This window comes from Scylla paramamosain, chromosome 7 (assembly GCF_035594125.1).
Source record: "Scylla paramamosain isolate STU-SP2022 chromosome 7, ASM3559412v1, whole genome shotgun sequence".
NCBI classification, from domain to species: Eukaryota; Metazoa; Arthropoda; class Malacostraca; order Decapoda; family Portunidae; genus Scylla; species Scylla paramamosain.
Window position 1 is genome coordinate 24683116 of NC_087157.1, and position 16418 is coordinate 24699533.

Consider the following 16418-nt stretch of genomic DNA (forward strand, 5'->3'; position numbering starts at 1 on the left):
TTATATAATGTATCCTTGTCATGAAAGTATCTTATGTTTACTTTTCAGAGCAAAAAAAAGTTTCCCCAGACAACCAGAATATAAAAAAAGGAAGAGAAAATTAAAAATATATAATTAGGGTCTATTAAAAAAAATGCAGGAGGATAAAAAGTTGATAATGAACAAATATAAATGTAATTTCTCATGTGTTGAAAGTTTATAATAGGACTTTTAAATTTCTAAAGGAGGAGAAGAGGGAGGAGGAGAAGGAAGAGGAAAATGAGGAGGAGGAGGAGGAGGAGGAGGAGGAGAAAGAAGAGGAGGAGGAAGAGAAGAATGAAAGAAATGTTGTCAACAGAGGAAAACAAAAGCAAAAAGAAGAAGAAGAAGAAGAAGAAGAAGAAGAAGAAGAAGAAGAAGAAGAGGAAGGTAGACGAAAGAGAAGAGGAAAAGAAGATTAAAAACAGGAAAAAGAGGAGCATAAGGAGAAGAATAGAAAGAAAATAATATATAACACAAGAACAACACAGCAATATCAGAAAGAAGAAGAAAATGGAGTCGAATTAGTATTAGCAGTAGTGATAAAAGTAGTAGTAGTAGTAGTAGTAGTAGTAGTAGTAGTAGTAACAGGAGGAGGAAGACGAGGAGGAGGAGGAGGAGGAGAAGTAAGAGGTGGATGAAGATGAAAAGGGAGAACGAGAAGAGAGGAAGAAGAGATAGTAGTGACGTAATAATGAGATACCTTTTTTTTCTCTGTCTACCTTCCTCGATAAAAAGTGGCGAGATTTATTGAGGGCGCCGAGAGGAAGAGGCTCTATAGGCTCTGTGGGAGAAATTAAGACTTTTTCATATATAGCGTATTCAAATTACCTTTTTCAAGAGAAAGGTAAATGAAAGGACGGGGAAAGGAGGAGGTTTAAGAGAGAGAGAGAGAGAGAGAGAGAGAGAGAGAGAGAGAGAGAGAGAGAGAGAGAGAGAGAGAGAGAGAGAGAGAGAGAGAGACGAAATCAAATCACTATTACATGCACAATCAGTGTTCTGGAGTGAAACAAGACCTCACCCCCATCTCTCTCTCTCTCTCTCTCTCTCTCTCTCTCTCTCTCTCTCTCTCTCTCTCTCTCTCTCTCTCTCTCTCTCTCTCTCTCTCTCTCTCTCTCTCTCTCTCTCTCTCTCTCTCTCTCTCTCTCTCTCTCTCTCTCTCTCTCTCAATACCTCCACGCAGGGCATTACCGCACAGACGCCCTCGCCGTAAATAGAGGCCGTGTAGGTGAGCAGCGTGTCGGCGGCAGCAGGTTACAGGCAGTGTCAGGCGTTTATGGCACTTGCTTCAGAAATACGAGGCGGGGGAAGCGCTGCCCGGGCCCGAATAACACCCAAGACTGAACATAAAGGTCGCCAAATATTCGAGCAGGAACGAGGCGCAGCGATCAATTATCTGGCCACAGGACAAATATTTGGCCTCCGTGGGGGTCTTGTGTGTGTGTGTGTGTGTGTGTGTGTGTGTGTGTGTGTGTGTGTGTGTGTGTGTGGTCCTCTCAATCAGGCTGTGAGCGTTTTTCAGAGGAAGGTAAAAAGGTTGTATAATGCACGTTAGGTTGTGTGTGTGTGTGTGTGTGTGAATGGGGGTGGGCGCGCCTTGCCTACCACTTTCCCGCCCACCGCCCTGCTGCGTTCACTACCAAACACGCCCATGCCGCCACTTTATAGCATTAGAAACTCCCGATTTGAATATAAAGGAAGTGAACAAGCTCCGCGTCTCGATGCTTGCCTCCTCCTTCCCTTCTTCCTTGCCCTCCTGCCTTAACTTGATCTTCACTACCATTCTCCTCCCTTTCCCTTTCTTTGTTTTTGTTCTCTCACCTTCTTAAATGTTTTTTTTTTTTTTTTTGCCTAAACCTGACCTTTATCCCCATTTTTCTCCCGTATCCTTGTTATTTTTGTTTTTATTCCTCATGTTCTCTCTCACCTCCTTCCTTTTCTTCTTTTCTTCCTTGCTTTAATCTGACATTTAATTCGTTTCTCTTTTTTTTTTTAATCATTTGTCTTTATTTCTTCTCTTACTCCTCCTTTTTTTCTCCTACTTGTCTTTTCAGTCCTTAACTTCAATTCCATTAATTCCTCTTTTTTCCTTCTCCTTTTGCCATAGTAATCTTCTCCCCTTTTCTCCTCCTTTACCTCCTTGCACGCTTACCTCCCCAGTGTTACCCTCAATCCCTTTCTCATCCCTGTCTTTTCCTTCACTTCTCTTCTCTCCTCCCTCGTCGTCGTAACCCTTTTCAGCCTTCCTGCAGCAGTGGAGGCAGGCGAGGCGGTCCCAGATGCCCTACAGACTACATCCGCAGGCAGCAGCTAGAGGCATTAGCGAGCGTGTGGGTTTACTTACGAGTCGAGCTAATGGCAGGGAGGATTTTGATTATTTGAATGCTCTCTGGAGTCATGCGCACAACGGCCTTTGCTGGTTATTTAGTGCGCAGTTCCCTCCCGAAGGCTTCTCGCGGCATTCAGACCCGGGATGGATGACTCGTCTTTAGAGTAGGTTTGGACATTTTACTTGGACCATTTCCCTGCCTGGATTGTGAGCAGCTGAGGGGCTGAGGGGAGATTCAAGGGAGAAGGCGAGGAGGGGTGTTGTGTGTGTGTGTGTGTGTGTGTGTGTGGTGGAGGGGGACGAGTTGGAGGAATGTGGAAAATGTGGAGTGTGCTACGAGGGGGTCTGGGTGGTGTGTGGGGTGCAGTATGGGTGCTGGGTATGTGAAAGGTACAGGAAAGGTGTGTGTGGGGTAGGGTGTGTTCATGGGTGTTGGGGAAGGTTAAATTGTGGGTTTTTTTTTTTCATATATATATATATAGGAAGGACACTGGCCAAGGGCAACAAAAATCCAAAAAAAAAAAAAAACATGCCCACTGAAATGCCAGTCCCATAAAAGGGTCAAAGCAGTGGTCAAAAATTGATGAATAAGTGTCTTGGAACCTCCCTCTTGAAGGAATTCAAGTCATAGGAAGGTGGAAATACAGAAGCAGGCAGGGAGTTCCAGAGTTTACCAGAGAAAGGGATGAATGATTGAGAATACTGGTTAACTCTTGCGTTAGAGAGGTGGACAGAATAGTGGTGAGAGAAAGAAGAAAGTCTTGTGCAGCGAGGCCGCGGAAGGAGGGGAGGCATGCAGTTAGCAAGATCAGAAGAGCAGTTAGCATGAAAATAGCAGTAGAAGACAGCTAGATATGCAACATTGCGGCGGTGAGAGAGAGGCTGAAGACAGTCAGTTAGAGGAGAGGAGTTGATGAGACGAAAAGCTTTTGATTCCATCCTGTCTAGAAGGCTTGAGCTTGTGGGCTTGAGGGTATAAAGAGCGTACGTGTATGGGTTGGAGACATGTTGTGGTGTGTTGTTGGTGTAACATGAATGAAATTAGTGTAGTTTTTTATCTCCGTGTGTTGGGGATGAGTGTGTGTGTGTGTGTGTGTGTGTGTGTGTGTGTGTGTGTGTGTGGGAGGAGGAGGAGGAGGAGGAGGGGAGGTCTGTCTGAGGATGTGCCAGGAGAGGAGCGAAGGATAACAACACAATTTTTCTATCCTTTCACTGTCGTGGTCATCCTTTGTTAACATTGAGAGCACAGCAAAAAAAAAAAAAAAAAAGAAAGAAAGAAAAAAAATTGTTGTATGCTGCACAGCTACTGAAGAGACTTGTGCAACTTCGTCAAAAAAAAAAAAAAAAAAGTTACAGGTTTGCAGGCGATTATGGGGGAAAAAAATGACTAGCAGTAAAAGAAATAATTGGTATGACCAGGTGAACTAGGAAGCAAGATTTCCATTCATGTTCCTAATCAGCAGGGTTGGAGTGATTACATTTCAAATTCTCATTCATCAATACAATTATAATTACTTACAAAATTTAAAATTACAATTATAATTATAATTATTCATGTGAAGTTCAAATGCAATTACATTTACTGCAAAAGAAAATAAATTTTAATTACAGTTACAACTCCAAATTCCTGAAATCCGTCAAAAAAAAAAAAAAAAAAAATTTTGGTTAGAGAGAAAACACACGTATTGATCTTGGCATGTCTAGGAGGCAATATGTCACAGGAATGGGGCCGTATAATCTCGTATCATACGGGTGTTGTCCATGTCCCGTACGGGATTACGGGTTGCCAGATTTCATTTGCTACCAAGACGTATATACAAGCCATTCAGAATTTTACTACTACTTTATTTTTCCACAGTTACAATTAAACTATAATTATTTTGTGTAATTAATTACAATTACAATTAATTACTTAAGTTCTGAATTTAATTATATTTACAATTACAATTACATAATTTTATGTAATTAATTACATGCAAACTAAATTACAATTATAATTACGTGTCTAGGTTAGGTTAGGTCAGGTTAGGTTAGGTAAGGTTATCGTATGCTGTGTTATGTTAAGTTACGTTAGGTTATGTTATGTTATGTTACCTTGTGTTATGTTATGTTATGTTATGTTATGTTATGCTATGCTGTTTTGTTATGTTAGGTTGTGTTATGTTACGTATGTTAGGTTAGCTCAGGGCGTGCTTCCCTCCTTGTCATAGCTGGAGTCACTCATGTGTGTTAATTAGCATACCAGGGCTTTGAGCGACTCTGTCCCGCGGCGGCCCACTGCAGGAGTACTACTGTCTACTGTTTGTGGGCGGCCCCTTTATGCTACCGTAAGCAGAGGCAGCGGTGACACCTTAACCTGCGTGTTACCTGACCCTCTGACAGACTCTCATTAATACATTACTAAGGCGATTCTTCTCAAGTTATAAAGAAATCTACGGTGATACAAAATACACGAAGAAAATGAAGTAAAGGGACAAGCTACACACACACACACACACACACACACACACACACACACACACACACACACACACACACACACACACACACACACACACACACACACACACACACACACATACACAATCATCACGAAGGTTGGATTCGCGCAAGTAAAATGAATGAGTGGAATAAAAGAAAAAGAGAGGGTGGGGATGAAAACCACGACGCCTCTTGCATGTGAAAGACGCTGTGGTCAAAGAAATCAAGCCTTTGCTTTCTGGAGGCACCGGCCAGGAGGAGGAGGAGGAGGAGGAGGAAGAGAAGGAGAAAGAGGAGGAGGAGGAGGAGGAGGAGAAGGAGGAGGAGAAGAGGAGGGGGAATGATGAAATAAAAAGAAAAGAGGAGATGGAGAAGTAGAAGAAAGAGCAGGAGGAGGAGGAGGAAGAGGAGGAGGAGGAGGAGGAGGAGGAGGAGGAGGAGGGGGAGGAGATGAAAAAAGAAAAGAGATGGAGAAGCAGAAGAAAGAGAAGGAGGAGGAGGAGGAGGAGGAGGAGGAGGAGGAGGAGGAGGAGGAAGAGGAGGAGGAGGAGGAGGAGGAGGAGGAAGAGGAGGAGAAGGTGGAGGAAAAAGAGAAAGAGGAGGAGGAGGAGGAGGAGGAGGAGGAGGAGGAGGAGGAGGAGGAGGAGGAGGAAGAGGAGGAGAAGGAGGAGGAGTACGAGATAGAGGAAGCCCATTAGAGGGACAACTTGCTCAAAGGAAGCAGCATTGTGACTACTCTCTCTCTCTCTCTCTCTCTCTCTCTCTCTCTCTCTCTCTCTCTCTCTCTCTCTCTCTCTCTCTCTCTCTCTCTCTGTGCCTTTCCTTTTCTCATGTCCTCTCGGATTTTCTTCTCTTCCGTTAGCGTTTCTGTCGTATTAAATTTCTTCCTCTTCGTTGCTTCTTCCTTCCGTTTCTCCTTCATTCTTCTCCATTCCTTGAGCTCCTTCCTCTTTTTCTGTGTGTGTCTGTCTGTCTGTGTGCTCGTGTTCCCGTCCCCCTTATCTGTCTGTCTGTTTGTCTGCTCGTCCATCTGTCTGCCTGTCTATTTGTTCCTCGGTCAGTCAGTCAGTTAGTTAGTCAGTCTTTCTGTCTCTCTACCTGTCCGTCAGTCTGTCTGTCTGTCTGTCTGTGTGTTTGCCTGTTTGTCTATCTTTTTGTCTGTCTGTCTATATGTCTGTTTGTCTGTCTGTCTGTTTACCTGATTGTCTGTTTGTCTCTCTCTTCTCCCTCCCTTCTTCCCCCCTCTCTCTCTCTCTCTCTCTCTCTCTCTCTCTCTCTCTCTCTCTCTCTCTCTCTCTCTCTCTCTCTCTCTCTCTCTCTCTCTCTCTCTCAGGCCCCATTATGCAGGTACATATATTTGACCTTTTTTCCTTTCTTTTTTTTTCTCTAAGGCATTGAGGTGAAGGTCCCGGATTCTATTCTCCAAAGGGCGCAAGGGAGAGAGAGAGAGAGAGAGAGAGAGAGAGAGAGAGAGAGAGAGAGAGAGAGAGAGAGAGAGAGAGAGAGAGAGAGAGAGAGAGAGAGAGAGGAAGCAGGTATAGAGCTGAAGGGAGAGGACAGGTAGGATGTGAGAGGAGAGAAAGGAGAGGAGGGCTTGGAAATGAGGGAGAGATGAGTTTGTTTAGAGGAGAAGATGAAGAAGGAGAGGAGAGAGAGAGAGAGAGAGAGAGAGAGAGAGAGAGAGAGAGAGAGAGAGAGAGAGAGAGAGAGAGAGAGAGAGAGAGAGAGAGAGAGATGTAGATGGTTGGAGAGGACAGAAGGAGAGGAGAAAGGATGAGGGAAAATGGTGAGATTTGGGAATGCAGGTAAGGAAGAGTGAGAGCTCCAGTAAGAGGAGTGAGAGGCAGGGAGGAAGGGAGAGTATGTTGGAAGAGAGTGTAGTTGGGATACGTGGTGAGAGTGAGAGGAAGATTGTGGCCTGTGGGAGAGTAGTAGGTTGGATTTTATGAGAATTGAGGAAGAGGGAGCGGATGAAGGAAGAGGATGAAGGAGAGATGAAGAAGGGGAGGTAGATAATGGAGAAGAAGAAGAGAGGATATAGGATAAAAAAAAAGACGTAAAATAGGAGGAAAGATAAAGGAAGGGAAGTTAAGAAATGAAGGATGAAGTTGGTGAAGGAGAGATGAAGGAAAAGTAGAGAATGGGAAAAAAAAAACAAAATAAAGGATGGAAAGCATACAAGAGGAGAAAAAAGAAGGTAAGGGAAGGTAAGAAAAAAAATATGGAGGATGAGGGAAGAGAGTGAAGGAGAGACGAAAGGAAGACAGATAAAGGTGGGAAAATGATGGAACATAAGATACAAAAAAATCTGGAAGGAGAAAAGAGAAGATAAGGGAAACTGAGAAAAGAAGGATGTGGGGAGAGGAAAACGAAAAAGTGAGGAAAGAAAAGGAAAGTGAAGGGAGGAAAGAGAAAATAGGGGAATGGATAAAAAGAGGGAATATAGGATAAAAGACGTAAAGGAGAAAAGACAAGGCAAGGGAAGCTGAGAAGAAGTAAGGAGGGAGAAAAAAATGGAGCGATGCAAGAAGAGTTGGGACGAGAAAAGGCGAAACGAAGGAGAAGAAATGGAGGAGAAGGGGATATAGGATAAAGGACAAAGAAGAGATAAAGATGACATTATTAAGGATGTAAAGAAAAGATGAAAGAGACGAAAGACGGAAAAAAAGAGAAAGGAGGAGGAAGGGAAGAGGAAAAGATTAAATAGTGTAATGGAAGAAAAAAAAGAAAATAAGGGATAGAAAGTTATGAGAAGAAAGACAAGGTAAGGAATGTTAAATAAAAAGCAGAGGAGAGAGAGGAAAAGAAAGAGAAAGAAGGAGGGAGGTAAGAGAGTGAAGGAGAGGAGGTGAGAGGATTGTGAGTGGTGAGAGTAAGAAAGTTTGTGGGGATAAGTTTTGTATTTTTGTTGCAAACAGATTTCGTTGTGGTGAGTTTTGGAGGGAGGAAAGAATGCGAAGTAAATATATTCTGCTTGACGAAAAAAAAAAAAAAGATAAAAAAAAGAGAAGGTAAAACAAGGAAAGGGGAAAAAAAGTGCAGATGAATTTTGAAATCGAGAAAAAAAAACAGAGAAACAGAGAAAGAGAGAAAGAAGAAAAAAATGCAATCTGTGCATTTTCACTCTTTCCTTTATGAAGGTTTTTAAATATGCATTGAAGTGTTGACTTCAACATTTTTTTCTTTTCATTTGTGTCTGTCCGTCTGTGCGTCTTTCTTTCATATTATTTTTTTGTCTCCAGATGTTGGCCAGAATTCGCTTATTCAGTTAAGTCAATTAGTCTATTAGTTCTCTCTGTCGTATATTATGTATCTTTGGTCTGTCTCTTTGTCTGTCTATCTGTCTGTATGCCTTTTTGTCTTTTTATCTGTTTTTTTTTTTTAATATTCTGTTTGTGTATGTCTGTCTGTCTCTTTTTCAATAAAATGTTTTTTGTTATTCAAATGTAATATATACAAATTATAGAAGAAATATTATGTTAGGCATAAATGTTTGGCTGATAATAACGAAACACCCACATCCGCACCCAACACACACACACACACACACACACACACACACACGCTTATGACACTGATTTTGGGAGGGAAATAAGGACAGAGGGGAGGATGGGGTGACAGGAGAAAGTAAAAGGGATTTGGGAAAGCCAGGAGTGAGGACAGAAGAACGGAGGTGTAAAGATGGAGGGAGAGAGGGAGAGGAGAGTGGATGGAGGATGGTGGCAATGTTGGAGGGAAAGGAATGAGAGTGAGAGGCAGTGAGCGTGAGGAAAAGGCGAGGGGAGGAGAGTTGGAGGGCATGAGAGAAAGGGTGTGTGTGTGTGTGTGTGTGTGTGTGTGTGTGTGTGTGTGTGTGTGTGTGTGTGTGTGTGTGTGTGTGTGTGTGTGTGTGTGTGTGTGTTCATAAAGCCAAATAATGGGGATGGATTTGTCTTGTATTTAATTATTTCTTCCTCATTCTCCATTTTCGTCTCTTTGTCTCTTTGTATCGCCTTACGTTTCTTCAGTTTTTCTTTCCTTTCTTTCTCTCTGCGTTATTTTCTCCTTGTTCCTTAATACTTTTTGGTAATTCACTGATTTACTAATATTCAATACTTTTACTAATGATATTATTGTTATTAGCATTACTGTCATTATTTCTATTTTTATTATATCATTATCTGTATTTTCCCCATGTTTAACTGTTTCTTCTTTTTTTTTTTAGATTAATTTTTTGCGGATCTCATTACGATTGAAGGGCCTGGAGCGTTATCACTAGTAAGTAATTTCAGATACACACACAGTATGCAGACCAAATTTCATACGAATCCGAAAAAAAATTAATATCATCCTGTAAGTAATTCGCGATGCCTCCCTTCTAAGTCCCACGTTACCTCTTACATGTGTACTTGACTCTACGTGCCCAGTCACATTCGACAAAAGAATAAGAAGATAAAGGAAAGTGCAAGAAGACAGCAGGGTTACACGTAGCAGTCTCTGTATGATATATGCATGTCTGTATCCACCTGTCATCCCTATCTATAAATCTACCTTATACATTCTCAAAACTTTCTATTGACTCAGCACTAATAATCTGACAGCTGAGAGCATTCTAGTCGTCCACCATTCTATTTGATAACCACTTTCTTCTGATCTCTTTATATCGAAGGTTATCAATCTTGAACCAGCTACTTCTTGTGCTGTCCTCATTACTAACCCGAAGGATTTAGTCTGCATCACCCTTGGAATATCCTTTATACCACTTAATGCCCCTATCAGATCCCCTTCCAGATCCCCTCTTGTAATCTACGCCTCTGTAACGAATGTAAATTGAGAAGCTTTAATCTCCTCTTGTAAGGGACATTGTGCAACCGTTTATCGTGTTCGTCATCCTCATATAAATTTTGTCACGTTAATGAATATACAGGAAATGTAGCGTGAGAGGCATTATTTAACCCGTGCATCATGTTCATCAGCTTCATAAATTCCTCATTATTTTATAATCTCCATCTCTTTAATGAATAGAATGAAAGAAGCGCACTGGTATCCTTAACAAGTCACATTCCGAGATACAAAGAATGACAGAAACAATTTTGAATCACGACAAAATAATGGTTATATCTTTATCATCCTTCCATCTCCCTCTTCATCTTCTGCATCCTTATCTGAATAATAATTAACGAAACACCTTGGATTGACAGCACAGCGCATCTTTGACAATCTATCCGTCTCCTCTCTTACCACTCATCTCCAGACACGTTCATTCGTCTCCTTTCTCTCTCTCCTTTACTTTCCACATTCCTCACTCCTAAACCCTTGGCATTGCATCCTTCTATTCCTCTATCTCTAGGCAGGTGTATGTTCCTTCTCACTCATTTACTCCCCGCACTCTCTTCCTGCTCCACATCATATCTTTGGTGGCTAGGTTCAGTATTTATTCCTGCACTTCCATTTTTTCGCGCAAATTTTCCCTTATTTTCTGTCATCCCATCCCACCTCTTTTGTAATCCAACTTCTCACTTCAATAAACAATAGACAAAACAATCAAGCATTGCTACGAAAAAAAAAAATACTGGGTTTTATTTTGAGATTCCACCCATCTCCTTTCGTCCCCTTCATCCTTACCTGAGCAGGAATCAGCGATATACCTTTGAATCACAACAGATCACACGTTTGACAATTTGTTCCTTTCTCTTCCTATCACTCCTTATTCCTCATCTCCAGACACATGTTATATCACTCTCATCTCACTGTTTTACTCTCCACACTTCCCTTTTACTCCGATACGTTATATTTTTGATGGCCAAGTACAATACTACCTCCACCAGAACTTCCATTTTTTCATCCACTTATCCTCTATATTCTATTCCCCCTTACCCCAACTCACCTGTAACCCAACTTCTCTATTCGGTAAACAATAAACCAGTAAACAAACCGATTAGAAAATTACTGCATTGTTTCGAAACTCGTCTTTCCTCAGAAATTAACGTTAAATACTGTTATGAGGAGCAGTCTTTTGCCTATTTGTCTAACTGTTAACCAGTGCTGCGTGTGGAAAGTACTAGGAACAGAGACGGGAGTGAAAGAGTAATGAGAGAGGCAGCAGATCAGCAAACCATGTGAACTCTCGTCTCGTCTTACTTGATTGCCTTCGCCTCGGGTCTCTCCTCCTCCTCCTCCTCCTCCTCCTCCTCCTCCTCCACCTCCTCCTCCTCCTCCTCATCGCCGGAGATATCATCCATCAGTTTGCTGCCTAAACAAGTCTGCAGCCGCTGTTAAGTCCGGTAATTAGAACAAACACGAGGAGCTGTGGCTTGTGTGTTTGTGTTGTGAGGATGAGTGTGTTTGTGTTTTTCCGCTGTGATGAAGAGCTACTAGATGTTTGTGTTGCGTCTCTCTCTCTCTCTCTCTCTCTCTCTCTCTCTCTCTCTCTCTCTCTCTCTGGAGAAATGTAGTTGAAAATACTGCCAAATTTATCCATTATGCTGGCGCGCGCGCGCGAGAGAGAGAGAGAGAGAGAGAGAGAGAGAGATGCAGGAAACAAAAGACTACTCTCTCTCTCTCTCTCTCTCTCTCTCTCTCTCTCTCTCTCTCTCTCTCTCTCTCTCTCTCTCTCTCTCTCTCTCTCTGACTCGCATAATGGATGAATCTAGCAGTAATTTTCTCTTCATTCTTCATATTACTTTTCTTTCTCACTTTAATTTAATATCCCCTCATATTGTCCCTCTCTCCTCCCTACTGAGCGATTCTTTTGTTTTTCTCCCAGTGTTCTTTAATGTCAGTTCCTCCTCCCTATTATTCTCCGTCTCCTTCTCCGTCTGTGTCTCTTTCTCTTTCTGCCCTCGTCATCCACCACGCTTTTGTTAACTCTTGCTTCTCTTACCCTCTCTGTCTTTCCCCCACTGGTGCTTCTTATCTCTCTTACTCTTTCTACTCTTATTCTTTTTTTTTTCCTCCATTCCTTCCCTTCCTCCCGGACAGTCCACGGAAGGAGGAAGGAGGAAGAAAGAGGCAACCCATCTCATTCCCATTCCTACTTACTCCAGTCTGACACGTGACACAAGAAGGCGTTTACGCGGTTTCCAGAAAAATATAAAACGTAACTCTCTCTCTCTCTCTCTCTCTCTCTCTCTCTCTCTCTCTCTCTCTCTCTCTCTCTCTCTCTCTCTCTCGCTGAGTAAAAATCCAATATTTCTAAAAAAAACACCAAAGTGAGAAAAAATAGATAAAAAAACATTAAAAATGAAGTAAATTTTAAAGTTAGAGAGAGAGAGAGAGAGAGAGAGAGAGAGAGAGAGAGAGAGAGAGAGAGAGAGAGAGAATGTAGGAAAAGTTGAAATGGGTAAGAAGAAGTGAGGGAAAACTTACATCAACTTAGTGGGAAAAAATATTGCGTGTCTTACTGTCCAGATTACGAAGTTGTAGATCTAATCTGACCCAGGAGGAGGAGGAGGAGGAGGAGGAGGAGGAGGAGGAGGAGGAGGAGGAGGAGAAAAACGAAGAGGTAGAGGGGGAGAAAGAGGAGGCGGCCGGGAGAGAGACTGTACTGGTCTGGGCGTAAGAAAGAAAGGAAGGACGAAAAAAAAAAGGAAGGAAGGAAGGAAGGAAGGAAGGGAGGAAGGGAGGAAGGGGAGATAAGAGAGCTGTGAAGTAATCGTAGTAAAGAAAGTGGAGGAAAAAATATGTTAGCTTGGGGAGAAAAAGGAAGAGGAAAAAGTTAAGGAGGAAATCAACATTACCGGAGATATTTAAGAGAGGGGGAAAAAAAGAGTGGGGGGGAATAAGAAGGCAAAGGAAGGAGAAAAGTCAGGCGGTGTGTTGGAGTGGAAAACTTTAAAAGCTTTATAAGACGAAAATATAATATGTACGTCGAGTGTTATAAATGGCGCCCTGTCCCTAAACTCTCTCTCTCTCTCTCTCTCTCTCTCTCTCTCTCTCTCTCTCTCTCTCTCTCTCTCTCTCTCTCTCTCTCTCTCTCTCTCTCTCTCTCTCTCGCTCTTTCTCGCTCTCACTCTCTCTGAGAATGGGAGAGAGAGAGAGAGAGAGAGAGAGAGAGAGAGAGAGAGAGAGAGAGAGAGAGAGAGAGAGAGAGAGAGAGAGAGAGAGAGAGAGAGTGTGTGTGTGTTGATACAGTTGGGGAGTAAAAATATGTACTTAGGATTTTATGTTTGAATTGATATTGACGATGATGGAGTGGATGGGGAGTGGATGTGGATGCATGGACGAATGCAGAGAACCCAAGTGGATGGATGGATGGATGGATGTACGAGTAACCATGTGGATGAGAAAACGTGGATGCGGCACAGAAAATTTACCGTGATAAAAAAAAAAAATGAGTGTGATAGGAAGGATGTAGCAGCAAACCACGTGAATCTTAGCGTGTTTACTTAGCCTGAAGCATCCACATCTCCACCTCACCAGCTCTCCACCCATCCACTCCTTACCCTCAGGTGCTCCCTCGACCATCCCAGGATATTATTAGTGCTGTGGGAGGAGCAGGAGGGGATCAGGTAGCAGGTGGAGTAGGCCAGGGAGGGTATAAATGCCTTCTGTTAGTTTTTCATTAACGCAGGCATTCTCTCTCTCTCTCTCTCTCTCTCTCTCTCTCTCTCTCTCTCTCTCTCTCTCTCTCTCTCTCTCTCTCTCTCTCTCTCTCTCTCTCTCTCTCTCTCTCTCTCCTTAGGAAGGGAGTTGGTTCCCGTCCCACCCTCCCCACCCTTCCCGCCCCATGGCAACCTCTTTCTCCCCCCACCCTCAGGCAAGCCTCTGGAAACCTCAAATGTCCTCTCTTGTTTGTAGGAGTTGAGGCGTTCTGTGGGGAGAAATAGGGCAGCAGTACGAGCATGGAGACTCTTTCATTTGCTCTGTGTGTGTGTGTGGGTCTATTTGTCCCTCTCTGGCTGTTAGTGGTTGTGTGTCTTTCTATCTGCGTCTCTGTATCTATGTGTCTGTTTGTCTGTTTGTCTCTGTCTATCTGTTGATCTGTTTTTTTCTTCTTCTTTTTTTCTGTTTGTATGTTTGTGTGTTAGTGTGTGCTTTTGTTTGTCTGTTTTTCTTTCTTTCTTTCTGTCAGTCTCTCTCTCTCTCTCTCTCTCTCTCTCTCTCTCTCTCTCTCTCTCTGGTACTACATACTCCCAAGTTACTTATTCCCAATAGAATATGTCGTGTTTCATTTCTTATCGCGCGTAATAGAATCCCCCCGGCGTGGAATTGCTCCGCGCCGCTCATGGTCCTGTAGGGGCACGGCGAGGCGAGCCCGTCTTTATTCCTGTTTTTTGCTGCGGTGGAGAGTAATGTCCCTTCTTTCCCCGCCACTCTGCTTAGGATGGGATGCCCTGGTCTGTGTAGCTTGGTTCTCTTTGTTTGTAAGTATCTGTATTTCTTTGTACCTGTCTTTGTCTGTGTCTGTCTGTTTGTTATTGTATATGAGTAAATTTTTTGTATCTGTCACTGTCCGCGCATCTTTCCGTATATTTCAGTGTTTGTGTGTGTCTGTCTGTTTCTGTGTCTGTTTGCTTGTCTGTACGAGTATGTCAGTATGCTTTGTCTGTCTGCTTCTCTCTCTCTCTCTCTCTCTCTCTCTCTCTCTCTCTCTCTCTCTCTCTCTCTCTCTCTCTCTCTCTCTCTCTCTCTCTCTCTCAATAAAATTCAGACTTTCGGCATGCAACAAATGCTGTGAAAAGTCTGAATTAGATTTACAACTCCCGTCAAGTGTCGATCGTGGAATGAATGAAAGAATGAAGAAAAGAGGAGGCAAAAAGAAAAAAAAAAGAGAGATATTGTTTCTAAATATATACTTAGCGATATTTGTTATTTTTCAAAAACAATAGATGTAAATGGATAAAATCTGAATGAAAGTAGAGAAAAAAATATGTAAAAAACAAGAAATAGACATTGCTTCTTAATATATATCTAGATCTTTGTTACTTTTCAAAAATAGTAGATTTAAGTTGAGAACATAAGTGAATGAAAAAAAGTGAATGAAAGGAAATCAGTGAATTAAAGAAAGAAAAACCGAATAAAAAGGCAATGTTTCTAAATAAATTCCTAGATCTTTGTTACTTTTCAAAAAACAGTAAATCTATGTAGAGAAAATCAATCACCGGGGAAGATATCATAAAATAAAGTTTTGGAGCGGTGGGTGTAGGTTAAGTAAAGGGTTAGGTGAGATCGTTAGCAGCATCGAAAAGCCTCGTTAGTGAGCATTTCTGGGCACAACTTTCATCTTAACTTCGGCAACAAATATTTCTCAAAGTTCGTACATCCTGCTTGGGTTGCCGGCGCGGACGGTACGACGTAGCGGCGCCTCTCTCGTCTTTGAGTGATGGGGGAGACTAACGCTTTCATCTTCACTTTGGTTCGTTTATGAGTTTAGATTCTCATCGGCTACTTATTGAATTTTTTAGTTTAATTCTAGTTTGCTATCTCTCTCTCTCTCTCTCTCTCTCTCTCTCTCTCTCTCTCTCTCTCTCTCTCTCTCTCTCTCTCTCTCTCTAATGTTATTTGCTCTTTGTCTTTCGTGAGGTTTTGTGACCTTTTTTTTTTTCTTCATTAGTTTTTTTTTTCTCATTCTTTTTCTCCTTCCTGTTTTCCTTCAATTACAATTCCAAGTGAGTAAAAAGAGGTAATTTGGAGTATCGCGATTATCCAAACATTTTTTTTTTATTGATACCTTTCTCTGTATGTCCTCGATCCTCAGTAATGGGGGTGAACTGATGGCAATGGTATTGATAATGATAATGACGATGATATTGATGGTGATACTACTACTACTACTACTACTACTACTACTATTACTACTACTACTACTAGTACTATTATTACTACTACTACTACTACTACTACTACTACTGCTACTCCTGCTGCTGCTATTACTAGTATTCTTACTGCTGATATTAATAACTATACTAGTGATAATGTTAATATTAATGATGATGATGATGATGATGATAATAATAATAGTAATAATAATAATAATAATAATAATAATAATAATAATAATAATAATAATAATGATAATGATAATGATAATAATAATAATAATAATAATAATAATAATAATAATAACAATAATAATATAAAAATAATAATAAAAAAAAAAAAAAATAATAATAATAATAATAATAATAATAATAATAATAATAATAATAATAATAATAAAATAACTAATGATAATACTAAAAATAACAAGAACAGCAACATCAGTAATAATGACAATAATAGTAAAAATACTGATGGTCTCTTGTCACGAACGAAATTATCGTTCAAAATAAGCTCTTTATGTAGATATCAGAGTAAGAATTAAAAAACGATGATATGTGCATTTTTCAATTGCTGGTAATGTTAAGTCCTTCCTGTATTTATTTGTGAAATAGCTCATTTTTAAATAATTTTCTATCCTCTGACTGCTCTATTCCTGTCACTGGGAAGTAAAGGGACGGACGGCAAGTTTGTTAGCTTGGTATGGAGTAAATTGCTATTAACATCAATTGTTTTTAAAGAGAGCAGTATCAAGGTACCTGAGAAATTAAATTGCTCAACTGCTTTCCTTATTCTCCTATATTTGTGGGAGCAGCATCAGAAGAATACTTTTACGTTATTTATTATTATT

At 41.3% G+C, this 16418-nt stretch overlaps 1 protein-coding gene across 1 annotated transcript in view; it reads left to right on the forward strand.

The window, feature by feature from the left end:
* The window catches only part of LOC135102257 (sialate:O-sulfotransferase 1-like), a 442011-nt gene that overhangs the window by 144962 nt on the left and 280631 nt on the right, over positions 1 to 16418 (forward strand). The window contains exon 3 of the mRNA XM_064007187.1: positions 9033 to 9085. The gene's annotated coding sequence lies outside the window, so the exon portion shown is untranslated. The remainder of the gene's footprint in view (positions 1 to 9032; positions 9086 to 16418) is intronic.